Here is a 13,857-nt window from a genome sequence, read left to right on the forward strand (position 1 = left end):
GTACAACTGACCCAGGTTCTGCAGGGACAGCTTGCCTGCCTTGTATTTTGGAACATTACTGTGGGCTGGTAAAGATGATGGCTTGAGTCATGAGTAATATTTGGGCTGGACATTTCTTCTTTGTGTGCAGTTGCACAAGAAGGGAGAAAAGTATCCACCTTCCTGGTTGCATTGGTGGTGTTTCAAGGTATGTTTGGGAATGAGTTGGTGACTTCAGACTTGGAGGCTTTGTAAAGGCAGGGGAAGGCAGCTGCCCTCTGTGGTACCAGTTGTCCCAGTAATGCCATAGAAGGGGAATAGAGGTCTCTGGGAAGCACATCCCTAACCCTCTGCCAACCTCCTGACTTTCTGAGACAAAGGGACAGAATTTGGGCAGGGAAGTGGCCAAGAGGCTGAGGAGTCTCTTGCCTGGCAGTGCTGGATGTAAAGCTGATTGAGCTGCCCTAAAGGAGCCCCATTTTAGGGGGAAACTTCCCCTGCAGTGGGGCTCATCCAGGGTGTTCCCTTTAGGGGCTGTGTCAGGGCTGGATGCTGGCATCCGAGTCCAACCCTCTAAAGGCTAAAAAAGTCTGCTTTCTGCAGAGAGCATGATAACCCCCAGCAAAACCACAGTCCTTTTCAAATCAACAGTCCTCACAGCTTTCATCCAAAGCCAATGGAATATTAATTATGGCCAAAAGTACAAATATAGCAAACAACACTTTTGGAAAAAGTGATTTATCTGTCTAAGCAGCATTATTAATTATCAGTTTATCAGTAGCTCAACATAAAACACATAATTATATCAGTGAATCATTTAATAATTAGGGCACAAGTTAACTGCCATCATTCACTAGCTGAATAAAATCTCCATGAGGCAAACAATGGGACCTCAGTGGGATAGAGGTAATTTTAACACACTTCTTCAATTAATAAAGTCAAAACTATAAAACCAACATAATTACAGTGGTCGACAGGAGTGTGAGTGTGTGGGGGAATGAGAGTTTTGACAAACTAATGGCAGTAAATTAGCAAAATTTAATGATTTCCCAAAATACTCATGTTCCAATGAAAACTATAGTCTGAAAAAAGAAAAAGAAAGGAGAGAATAAAAAATTGGAATGGAATAGAAGTAAATGGATATTATTCTGAGCAGATCTGTGGAGAAATGAATGCCTGGTATTTATGGGATTTCCACAGGGACAAAAAGAATTTATGTGTGATCAAAGCAAGGGTGAAACAGCAAATGAAATATCTTTATACCTGCTTTTGAGAGGCTTTTTTTCTGACTGCTGCTATTGCAATGCATTGTCTGGATGGGGAGTTTGGGCACTGAACCACTCCTCAAACTGATGGCATTGACAACAAGTATTCTGAAATTATGAATTAACTGTTCCCTGCCACTCAGCACCAGCTTCAAACATGAATATTTCTAAAAACTGAATACTTAGGAGATTCTTTTCCTTTTCCTTCTAAGTTTTGAATCTTGAAATTGCTTTCATATCAGGTTGCCAGATTTTATTTTTTTATTCATTCAGACTAGAACAGTGCTTTAAAAATACAATAACTGAGATCCCAAATATCCATGGGAGTCCAAGAGCCGGGATTAAAGAAGCAACCAGCACATGTTGCCAGGTTGGAGGTAGCTGCAGGGACTGTAACACAGAGCACGCCAGCAAACAGTGTTCCTCCAGATCACCTCTCTGTGTCACATCTAATTCCCTGTGTCCCTATTGCCTTTGGTTTTAACTGACATTAGGTAATGACACAGCCAGGTAATCTCAGCTGAAATGGCTATTCAGAAGAGATTATCAGAGCATTCAGTTTATTTTCTTTGCACTGGTTACACTTCCATTCTGGAAAGGCAGCAAACAAAAGAAAATTATCTAGATTTATTCAATTTATCTTTCAGTATTTAATATGAGAGTGAGATCACCCCCATGTCTGTACTCAATGGGAGAAGCAGGCAACCACAGAGAACCCATATGGGCTCTTGGTAGTCCCATGGAGGAGTCTATCTTTTATGCTGGTTGCAGAACATGGCTAGGTTGCTTATACAGCTCAGCCAAGTGTCAGGTTATGTGGACTAAACCCAGGCAGGAGGATCTAGATCTGGTGAAAAAGGATGATTTCCCACTGATGCCAATTTGGAAAGGGAAGAGTTTACTTCTGTCAGTACCCTGGAATTTTCTTGCACTACCTTTGCTAAATCACAGGCAACTCTATTGTATCTCCTTCTCCTACTGTTTATCACTTGCACTTCTATCTTGAGCCAAACTGGGACTCATCATGTAAGATGCTGTACAAACACAGGGCGAGAGATAACACAGAGAGACAAAGCGGACAAAAGGAGCACTGCTTTTGAAATAACCTGCCTGGGGTACTCTGTCATGGTGCTGGGACTAGTACACACCTCTGTCCTGTTCAAGGTGCATTCAGATACCCAAGCAGTGTGAAAGACTTCTTATTGTGAGTGGAGGTAGCAGAATCCATCACTATTAATTGGTCTGTTCCTGGAAAATCTACTAATTTTCCTCTGCCTTGTGTAAAGGTATAGAAAGAGAGACAGGAGGAAATAGACTATAGCAATAGAAGTTATAGAGACTGAGTCCAATTAGACTATTTCCTGATATTTTAGGTAGGAGAGATAAATCTGAAATGTAGACAGAATGTTAATAATCTAAAATTGGCCTTAACATTTAAATTAGAATACTAAAAGCCAGGCTGGGTCAACCTGTTTCAGACAAGAACTTTCCTTATAAAAATCAACAGCAGACCCTTTGCAGAGGTGATGGTGTATATCTAGTTGTGAGGACTGGAAGTCAATGAACCAAGGGTGCTTGCTGGCTAGTAGCTGTTAAATCACCCACTCCACAGGTGGACCTTGTCTTCTTGGCATTAGCTTTAATAACAATAACAATGATATTAATAGCTAGTTGGTATAGGAAGGTATTTCCATTTTGTGATGACACCGAAGATTTAAAGATCAGTCTGAGGGGACTGGATTGCTCTCTATTAAATGGGATGCATGGACAGTGATGATACTGCAACAAGTATGTGGAGCTGTGGGTTTGGTTCCCTTGGCTTGCTCAAAGAAAGCTTGAGCACAGCATGAGTAAACAGGCTAGGAAAGAGTGATTTAGGTGAAAGTATTGTACTGTGAATAAAAAAAGACTGGAAAATCATACAGAGAGAATAGCTATCTCTAGTTAAAATGGAAGGGTCTATTAAGAGAGATCCCACAAGCTGCTGCCCTGAAACTATTCAACATTCTTAACAGCTTGGGTGTTAGAACAAAAGTATGACTATTAAGCTGTGGCTAATGTTGACTGAGGAGAGACTGCAAATGTGCTGGAGAACAAAGATGGAAACATGATCTGGAAAAGGAAATAGGGTGCAATTCAACAAGGTGAGTGTAAGGTGCTCTGCCTGACAGGAATAGTTTGGAGTGCGAACATAAAGGAGAAACAAGTTAGCCAGGTAGTATTTCTAGGGAGAAGAACAGTGGGAGTAGAGAGGATATCAAATAAAGCAGTTTCAGATCATGCAAATAACGCAGATCTCATTCCAGGATATAGACTAGGAAGGTTTCTTGCAGGCTGTTTGAGATAACCATCCTTGGGACTCAGTAAGACCTCACTGGGATGCCAGTGCTTAAGTCTGGTCACCATATTTCAGGTGGTGCAAGTGCTGAGAGCTGAGAAAGCACTGTAACTTGAAACTTGCTGCCAGGAAAGTTTAAACAAACTGAATGTGATTAGCCTAGGGAAGACATAGCCAAAGGCAGGCATATATGTAACAGCCTGCTACATGGAAGAAGGGAGAAAATTGCTCTCCTCATTCATTGTGAAAAGGACAAGAGGTAATGCGCTTAAATTGTAGCAGGAGGTATTTATGTTAGGCACTAAGAAAAGTTTTCTAACAGTAAGGTAGTTATGCACTGGAAACAATTGCATAGGGAGGATGATGATTTTTCATTGCTGAGGTCTCAGAGAACTGGGTAAGAGCACACCAGTCTGATGGGCGGCAGGGAAGTATTGGCAGAGCAGGGAGAGACTTTGAAGCTCCCTCAGGCTCCCTCCCTTCCTCCTCCTCTGCGATTCAGTCATCCGGCACAAATTTCAATTCTGAAAATGTTGGGAGAAACTTCTTCTTGCAGAGTTTGTGGTCTCTGTTTTGCATATCTAAAGGCTACAGCTCAGCTCTTCGATGTTTATTCCAGAGTTGAACTCCCAAAGCTTTCTTAGTGCGGCAAAGCTTCATCAAGCACCCATGCGTGTAGGTGGGAAAATTAGCTAGCTAATTAACTGACAGTCACAAACGGGTTGAAGAGAGCACAGAAATCAGCCACCTTGGAAAAGCATAGAGATGCAGGCTCATACATTAACACCTCCACTGGGACTGTTCTGTCGGTGTTGGCACAAGGCAGACCGAGCAAGTCAGAGGCATCCTGTGCAGCATGCTTGAGTTTGCTTCTCCAAAGCAGGGAACCCTGGCAATCGCCCAAAGAAGCTGTAACTGTCTCTATCTAATGTGCAAAAGATTAAAATCTCCTTGTCTGAGAACCAAATACAGATGCATTCATTCAGAGAAGAGCATCCACACCCTACCAAGCCCTCATTCAGCCATGTGTGATTTTTCCAGGACGGGGAACATGGGAAGAAGACAAAACTACTGATCTGGGGTCATTAGATCAACTTCTTGTCTGTCTGAAATATAATCTGTGTTATTCCTAAAGACTTGCTCATCTGTCATTCAGGTTTTGTGTTTAGAGGATGGTAATTAAGTGCTATTAATATGAAAAACTCATTGATCCGATAACTGCTTGTGCATGATTTGCACAGGCATTAATCTAGTCTGGCTTGGTCCATGAGCATGATTCAGTTAGGCATATAACAATAATGATGATAACGACAGTAAAAATAATATAGTGAGCACTTATTTCTTGAGCAATATATATATCTATTTATAAATGCATATTGCACTATGTTAGAAATGTTTGAGAAATTAATTTTTATTTGGTGGAATTCTGAATTGGTTTTCATTTCAAAGAGATAAGCAAGTCACTTTAGGTTTTTTTTTTTACCCTGCTTTCAATACTTTTCTCAGTTCTTCCACATCCTTTTTCTACTTCTGCAGGCTCAAAAAAATCTTTTTTAATTTATTGGCGTTTTCCAAGGTCCTCTTTTCCCAGTTGTTTCTTAGGGGGAATGATCTTGAAAAATATTATTATTAAAAAAATATTATTATTAAAGGAGGCAAACCAGTACAAAATTAGAATCATAGAATCATTAAGATCGGAAAAGACCTCTGAGATCACTGAATCCAACTGTTAACCTAACTGCCAGGTCCACCTCTAAACCATGTCCCTAAGCACCACATCCACATGTTTTTGGACACTTCCAGGAACTGTGATTGCACCACTTCCCTGGGCAGTCCATTCCAATGCCTAACCTCTATCTCTGTGAAGAAATTTTTCTTAATATCTCATCTAAATCTCCGCTGGCACAACTTGAGACCATTTCCTCTCATCCTGTTGCTTGCTACCTGGGAGAAGAGACCAACCCCCACCTCGCTACAACCTCCTTTCAAGTAGTTGTAGAGAGCCATAAGGTCTCCCCTCAGCCTTCTCTTCTCCAGGCCAAACAACCCCAGTTCCCTCAGCTGCTCCTCATAGGACTTGTTCTCTAGACCCTTCACCAGCTTCGTTGGCCTTCTTTGGACACTCTCTAGCACCTCAATGTCTTTCTTGTAGTGAGGGGCCCAAAATTATGGGGAAAGAAAAAAATACAAACAATATATATAAATTATTTTTCAAGGAAAGGTAAAAAGCAGACAAGATAAGATAAAAAAAGTCTTGTGTTAGAAGGGCCAATTAAAAAAAAAAGGAATTTCTAGGAAAAATATGACTAGTTCCATAATTTCCAGATGTGAGTTCTCCTTTATATACTTGGGGATTAGAAGAACCCCAAACTGTATCCTACAGCATTGGAAAGCAGATACTTCTGGAGTGGAACTTGGCAGTCTCCAATTGTTTGTTACTGTGTCCTGATTTAAGATCAGATGATACCAAACCAAGCTGAAATTGCAAGACTATGTAGGAAGCAAACTAAAACGTTATTTGGTGATAAAACAACACCTGATCTGTAAAAATACCAAAACCAAAGGTCACCCCGTCTCCTCCCCCCTCAAATACTTTAATCACTGCTTAAGTAATTAAAGCCCACTTTCACTTTCCATCCCTCAAAACCCCTTGGTCCAAACCAATAACTACGATTACTCCCCAGGCTTAACATTTTGCAGGTGCTTTTGTGCTTTACTGAACTGAACCCATAATAAGCATTTGACATCTAGGACTATTTCTGCAGTTAATAACAAGGTGTGATATGCTATAAGAACTTTCATATCCATCTTGCTTGGATAGAAGACAAAGCAAGCTCAGGGGAAAGAAATCTTACCGCAGTAATATCTTAGGTAGTGGCAGAGTAAAGCAGTGAAAAATACTGGCACAGCTAATGCCTCTTTGTGCAATTATTCCCACTTTTATAAGTTTGCCCCAGTGTGAAAGTTTTCTCCTTTAAAATGGGCTGGCAAAGATAATCCATTAATTCAACAGCACTGGAAAGTTAACATTTTTTCCCTTCATTAGCAAGTTCAAAATTGCATTTTATTTCCATTTTGATGAGATTTTTATGAGTTAGAAGAGATGAAGTTGAACCCCAGGAGCTTAATGGACCCAGAAAGATCGCAGATACAGGATTGAATTCAATGAACCATGAGGAGTTTAGTAAATTAATTAAATTTAAGAAAATAATGATTTTTTTGTCTGCTGGATTAAAAATGCTAAAATGCAATGAAAAGTTAATTTAATGTTAAAACTTTTTCCCCTAAATTTATTTTGCATTGGTATTTAATAACTTCTGCAAAGCTTAAAAAGTAGTGAAGAAAGAGGGGAGGAGACTTACAGAAAAATAATTATTAAACTATTTTCTGATTCTTGACTGCATCCTGAAATCATTTCAATCTAAGGACTGTCATTCAGAGGTGTGAGCAGCCTACTTTGAGGTGTATGTAGGGTTTTCGAGACCCACATCTCCCCTGTAGCTCTTCTGTGCTTGGTCTTGTTGCAGGAACAGCTCAGCTGCTGATCTCCTGAAGTTTGTATCATCACGTGTCTGTGATGCAAAGCCTTGAGGTAGCTCATAAAGCTACAAGACATTCTAGGGTCAGAAACTCTGGCTTCCCTTTCCAAGTGAAAAGGCTGAAGGGTTTAAATTTGCTTATTAAGCTTTTTGTGTCCCACCAGTAGGCTGGTTTGTAACATCTGGTATAAGTTTCTTCTCTGCTTGGTTCCACCCAGAGTTAGCCCTTTGCAGCATTTCTTACACCGTATTGCAGACAAATGAAAAAGCCCAATCTCGAGGACTGTCTCCAGGGTCTTTTTGGAGATAAAAACAAAAAGAAGGCAGCTCCCTAAAATAAACATCAAACTGCTGAATGAAGCTTACTTGCCACCCTACACTCCTCAACCCCACCAGATGTGTGAACCTAGCAGATCAGTGAACATGTTGGAACAAGAGCTGTTTTAATTCTCTGTAGCTTGGTGCTTTTCTTTCTGTTTTCTCTTTTCACACACAATGTCAGACATTGCAGAGCCAGCTCTTCCCATGTCAGCTGCCTGAGCTGTAATAAAGCAAACAACACAGATAATTTCAGCAATTAATGTTGGGGGGTGTGAGTGTTACTGTGGAAACAGGCACAAAAAAACCTGCCAGAAAGAAAAGTAAAAAAAAAAAAATTTGAAAGAGCACAATTATGTCAATTTCCCTTCCTGCTTTTCTTCCTTGAGGGAATACCATTGCAAAGAATGACATTTCAGAAGCCTGTCATTATTGATGATATGACAGATTCAGATATGGCCATTGGAGGAATATGACTTTATTCTGCATCCAAAAACAATGCAAGAATTTCCTTTAAAAGAGCAATTGGCTTTGTCCTGTGATTAATGACCTGCCACTCAACAGCAGCTAGCCAATCTTCAAGGCATGGCATCCGACAGGAAATTAATCAGTGAATAAGAACTGGTGTGACCAAAACCAGAGAGGAAACCTCCTAAAGCCTATCAGCAGAGTTATGAGTTGAAATCGATCTAATGGTATCTTCAACTCTGACAGTCTCCACACAGCATTTCTCTTCAGTAGTGTTCACACAGAGAGATGGGCTCCAAGGTTGTTTGATGTTGCTGAAATCCTACAGAAACCACCTAGGAATTACAGTATTTGGCCATGAATACCAGGTACCACTGAACTCATAATGCTCGAGGGCTGCGTGTTCATATGGCATGAGCTGCTGCTGATGACTGGAGGTGTGCTCATGCTTCTTCAGTAGATAAAATGATTACTCACTTTAAAATGCATGCAAGAGATGTCGTAGAAGATGACAGCATATATAAAATAAATGATGTAAGGTTTAAGAAATTGATTATGGATGTAGGAAAGGGGGCATGATTTGGATTCATTGGATATGGACTTCTGGACGTCTGGATCTCACTGTGCATTGCCGGTCATGGATATACCATATCAAGCTTAGTTCCTGCCATTCTGCAGGAGCAGCAAATCCAGATTTGAATTTGTCTGTGGTTCAAAGCAACTGAGAGATCTGGGGTTTCAGTCTGTGGGATTCTGTAGAAGTCACTTCTTGCTAAGTCCCTCATAGAAAAGCTGTAAATGAGTCAAAGTCATTGGGTTTTTATCTGTAGCCAGTGAGGGGGGGAGAATCAGAAAGGAAAAGTTGCTGACAGTTACAATTTAGTTGTCCTTGGCATTAAAAAAAAATCTTTTTTTTTTTTCTTTCTTTCATGAAAACAAAGAACCCTTTGATAACTGGCATTTTCTCCCTACAAGTGACTTGCAGAGCATGGACAAGGCATCTCTTGACCCTTTGGAGCACAGACCCTTCTTTTGGCCTGTGGGACCCTTGTCCTGAAGAACAATTTTATCCCTTTATTGAACAGCTGATTGCTGTGTGGGCAGAAGCATGTTTGTCTGTGATCTCTCCATGTGCATTATGAGGCATTGAGTCCCATCAGCCCCTCTCAGTCTATTGAAGAGGGAGGAGGAAGGAGAAGGCCCCCTGCATTCAACAGTTGAGAGACTGTGTTGAGAAGGTGAAAATGTCCCTCTTTCTAACCGCAGTCAGTGCACTGTCCTTTACCAGATGCTGACTGGCTTACTTTAGATTCACAGTTGTGAACAGAATACATTAAGACTGTGTTTTCTCATTGACTCCTACCATTAGGGATTTCAAGCTCATGCCTTCCTCAGCCAAAATCTTTATTTCACATGTGGCTGTTCTTTTGAGCAGAGAGATGAGCTGCAAAGGTTACAGCTATCTAAGACTGTGTTTGAAAAAGACAATGTTAGTTTTTGCTGTTTTCCACTTCAGTCTGTTGCACCACATCGTGTCAAGCTCAGTGATGTGGGTTGCCTCAGCTGTAGAGTGTTGGGTTGCAGCAAAGCTCAGGTTGGAGCTGGGCATGCCTAAGTTTCTTGTAGTTTCTTCTAAGTGAAAGTTAGTTGTTTGCAATTCGCTGTTATTCACTTAATGTCTTTTGCAATAAAATGTATTGCAATACACCATCCCAAAGGAGGCAAAGCTTCATTCCAGAGGCTGGGGTCTTACACAGCCTTGCAGAAGCAACAAGCTTCCTTCTCTCCTCTTGTCATTTCTCACAAACCTGTGGCTTGTGACCTCCCATGTGAGGAAGGGACTGAAGAACTCAAGGACAAATGTAACTTGCTAATTCTTGTGGAAAGTATAATTGATGCAAAAACCAAGACCTCCAAGAACAGCATCTTTTCAAGCCTTATCAAATAATAATAATAATTCAGAAGATCCTGTTTCCATGGTGGTGTAGGGAATCACGGAAATATTCCCCAGGATGAGCATATTAAAACAAATTGTCCAGTGTCTTACATCGAATCAGTACTTTAATTGCAGCACAGCTTTGAAGCACTGTGTGGCAATTTAGAGAATATTTCTGGGCTCAGTTTCTGAATTCTCTTTGATAGTCAGAAATCACTATGTGGAACCCTGTTCTTTTAAAAACTCTGTAAGGGAATGTGGAGCTTTTGCTTTTTTTTGGCTTTCATTTGCCTCCCAGTTGAGCCAAAACTAGAGAGAAAGGAGACTTTTTTGCATTCCTAGAGCAGGGCTAGGAATTAGGATGATAAACTTCAATAATCATCCATTAAAATGAAGCCTGCTTGACAACAAAATACCTCAACTCAAGATGAACCATTCTTTCAAGTCTAGACTCTTGGAGGAGGCAGAAGAAAGTAAACAATGAATGAGATACTGAGAGATTTTAAACGCTTGCCAAGGCTTGTCAGGGAATGTCGTGATTATAGACATTGGAGGTTAAAAATGCTCTCTCCTCAGCCATGTCTGAGGAGCTTTGAGCAGGGAAGGTCAGTTGAAAGAACAGCTGTACACTCCTATTCAGCATGGAGTGGGTTCCTTGATCCCTTGTAGAAATCTAATCTAATATCCAGAAAACGCTCCTGGCACACCTTGTGATAGCTAGGAAAATGAGGAATTGAAATGCATAGAAACACACATTACTCTGGTAAGAACTGTGTTTTCACAGCCAAAGCAAAGAGGTCTTGAAGTATTCATCCCTACGCTTGCTTTAATGCACGTCATCCAAATAGGCCAACTCATAATCAGTATGAATAGAGTCTGGAAAAGGATTGCCTTTCAGGTTTGGGGAGTCTACCTGAGTCAACTTGACCATCAGTCCCTTTTACACAAAGCAGTAACAAAGTCCAGAAAATGCAGCAAAGATGCCAAGGAAAAAGCCAGAATTACCTTCTACTTAAAAGATCTTGGGATCAGCTGAATCCCACACAGACGTGAGCTCCTTGGCTGTGGAGCATTACGGGGGCTATAACACATTGTTGAGAATCTAAGCACAGTAAGTCCTGCTATTACATCCTCCCACAAAGGTGGTTTAAGTCATCTCACAAAATGAAGAGGAGTGCTCTTTTTCTACTGTAATGCTGTCCTGGCTTCCTCAGTCTTTGCAGATTAAGCAGGTCTTTCTGCCTGGTATGTAAAGACTTCCAAAGGGGGTTCCCTCAGCTGCAATATTACCACAAGACATTTTCTTCTTATCAGCGCAATAGCCACATGATAAATTGCATTCATCCCCATTCAGGTTAAACTGAAAAAGGGGCTGGGGTGTGGGTTTCACAGACCACTTTAATTTACCCTCTCCTGCCTTCTGAACATTTACAAGCAATTCTAATATTCTGCAGTCATGGAGGTTGTGCTCTGTTTCTTACTCTGCTTTTATTTTCCAGGTGAAGAATAGGAAAGCGGTTTTTTTGAAGCCATTTATTTATTTTCAAATGCACTTCTATCTTCCTGCAGAGTGAGAAATAATGGATAGAAACTCCAATAGGCTATTATCGGAATGATGCTGAGAATAAAATGGGATGGATAAAGCTTTGATGGAGTCCTGAAAGCATCTGTAACTATTTGTAGCTTAGAATTATACCTGCAGATTACCCAGATCTCTGAATATGTTACAATATCTACCATGACCCCTACCACTTACTGCATCAGGCTTCCTTACCAAAGAGCAAGATTTCACAGTGAAGAAACAAGCCTGTCTCTCATTGGAGTCACTAGGAGTTTGACTAGTCTGTGGCCAGTGGGATTTGGTTTAAAGTCTCCAGGTACAGAAAGCAATGGACCTGACATCCTCTCATTGTGCTGGTGGCCCTTGGGATGAGGGAAGGAGCACAAAGGTCTCTGTAACACAACACAAATCATCCAAGACATGAGCAGTAGGGACAAGCTATAGCCAGAGCTTGAGAGCTTGCCCTCATTTTCTTGTTATGGATTTTCTTCTTATTGGGCTAATAACTCACAAGCAGACAGCTGCTGTGCTCTGGGGTGAGGCCTTTCTGCCCTTGTTGGGAAGGCAAATCAGCCACATCTTCTGCAAAGGAGAGGGACTCAGAAGACATGCTCTGTATGTGTCAGTGGCTCCTGAGCCTGAGGTTTGTCCTGGGACAGAGCAGAGGGTGATGGGTACAGGGAAACCCTTGTGATAGGAAGCCAGATCAGAAGTCAGAGGTCAGAAGTGGTTTAATTGCCCATATGGGGACAAAAGCGGACATCACATATTTGCAGAACACCCTCCCAGGCTGCCCCCTGCTCCGTCCTACAGCAGTAGCACTGCTATCCATGCTGTCTGGCGCATGCAGTAGCCAGCGCTGGGGTAAGAAGACACTCTTTAGAGGTGAATTGGCAGGACAAGCCTGTCCCTCTCCCCATCCTCCCTGACTGCCTGCAGCCACGTGGCTGTGTCAGGGAATAGCACAGCACTGGAAACTCATGCCCTGGGGCTGGAGGGTCCCTGCCTGTCCTTGGGCAGTGAGCAACTAGGCCCTGAGGAGAGGGAAATGAGCTGTTAAGTTACACGCAGCACACTTTCGACTGCTCTTTATATTCCATACCCCAGTGCTTTATCCAAAGTAATTTAAATGTCTCAAGCTCTGGTGCCCCCATCACTTTTCCTGGCACATTATTTTGCAGGCTAACTCATCTCACCATTTGCATTTTTCCACATGAAATTCAGAAGCAATTTCCCTTCCCTTCCAATCCCTTAATTTCACTGAATACTTTGCTACATACTACCCTTACCTTTCGACGTCTCCTGCCTCTCACCCCGGCTCCTGTCCTGTTCTTTTGTATCTCCCAAACAGGACATGGGACCTAGAGTTTTCAAAATGCTTAGGCAAAGGGGGGCAGGTTACTTGCTTAAAATTAGGTCTTGGTAATATATCCATGGTTAGGGCACTAATCCAGGTTAGAAAACCACATACTGCTCTGCCACCAGCTTCCTGCATCCCACTATTCACTTCCCTGTTCCTTACCACCTTTATAATCCATAAAGTATTTCAGAAGGAAATTGAGAAGAAAATTCAGAGGGTGCTGAGGCCATAGCTGTGGGATTCATGTAAGTATGAGGATGCCATTCACGCCATTTAGCACTTGGTGTAGGGCCAAGAACCTCTCTTCCCTTTTTGTCTAGAAAGGTATCCTAGACATCACTTTTTTGCACATAATGAATGTTTTTGGGGTCTGATTCAATCATTAGAGAAGTTACTGTTTTCACAGGATTTGGATGAGTCTTTTAAAGCAAAAATCAACATAGTAAGCATGTCCATGTAGTTTTGGCATGCAGATTTTTAAAAGACTAAAGGAAACAATCAAAGCAATTCCTAGAAATTATGGAAATGATGTTGGGCAACAGGGACTATTGATTTCAATACTGTTGTATGGAAATGAGAAAGGCCTATAGGCAACCTGTGACAACCAAACAGATTAGTGTTATTTACAAACCGTAATGGTATCCAAATGCTTTTTTTTTATTAGGATCCCTTGAAACAGAGATTGCAGTGGGTTTAGGACTATGAGCATTTTAGGCATGCTATAACCTATGGGTTTAATAACAATAAGTCGTTTTCTCTGGCTGATTTAAAACCTACTTGTCCCATAAACGTATGGTGGATGGTTTTAATTAACACCTCAACAAAAGCAATTTTTCAGGCGGGGGGACTGAAGCATGGGCTGCATTTAAAGTTATATCTGGCAAAAGGAAATCTTTTTGTACTTGTTCTTCTCTCACAACATAATTTGTCACTGGAACTCATTGATACTAGACATCACTCACGAGAAGAATTTGGTAGGAAGACCAGTAATATTTTGACAACTTATAGACCCTCCATTGCACATCTATAGGGTGGAAAGTGTTACAGTATCAGTCCTCATGCTTTAGGGCATAACACCTCTCATTAATGAAGG

Source organism: Nipponia nippon, unplaced genomic scaffold (assembly GCF_047370975.1).
Source record: "Nipponia nippon isolate SJK-2023a ecotype South Korea unplaced genomic scaffold, ASM4737097v1 scaffold_5, whole genome shotgun sequence".
NCBI lineage: Eukaryota > Metazoa > Chordata > Aves > Pelecaniformes > Threskiornithidae > Nipponia > Nipponia nippon.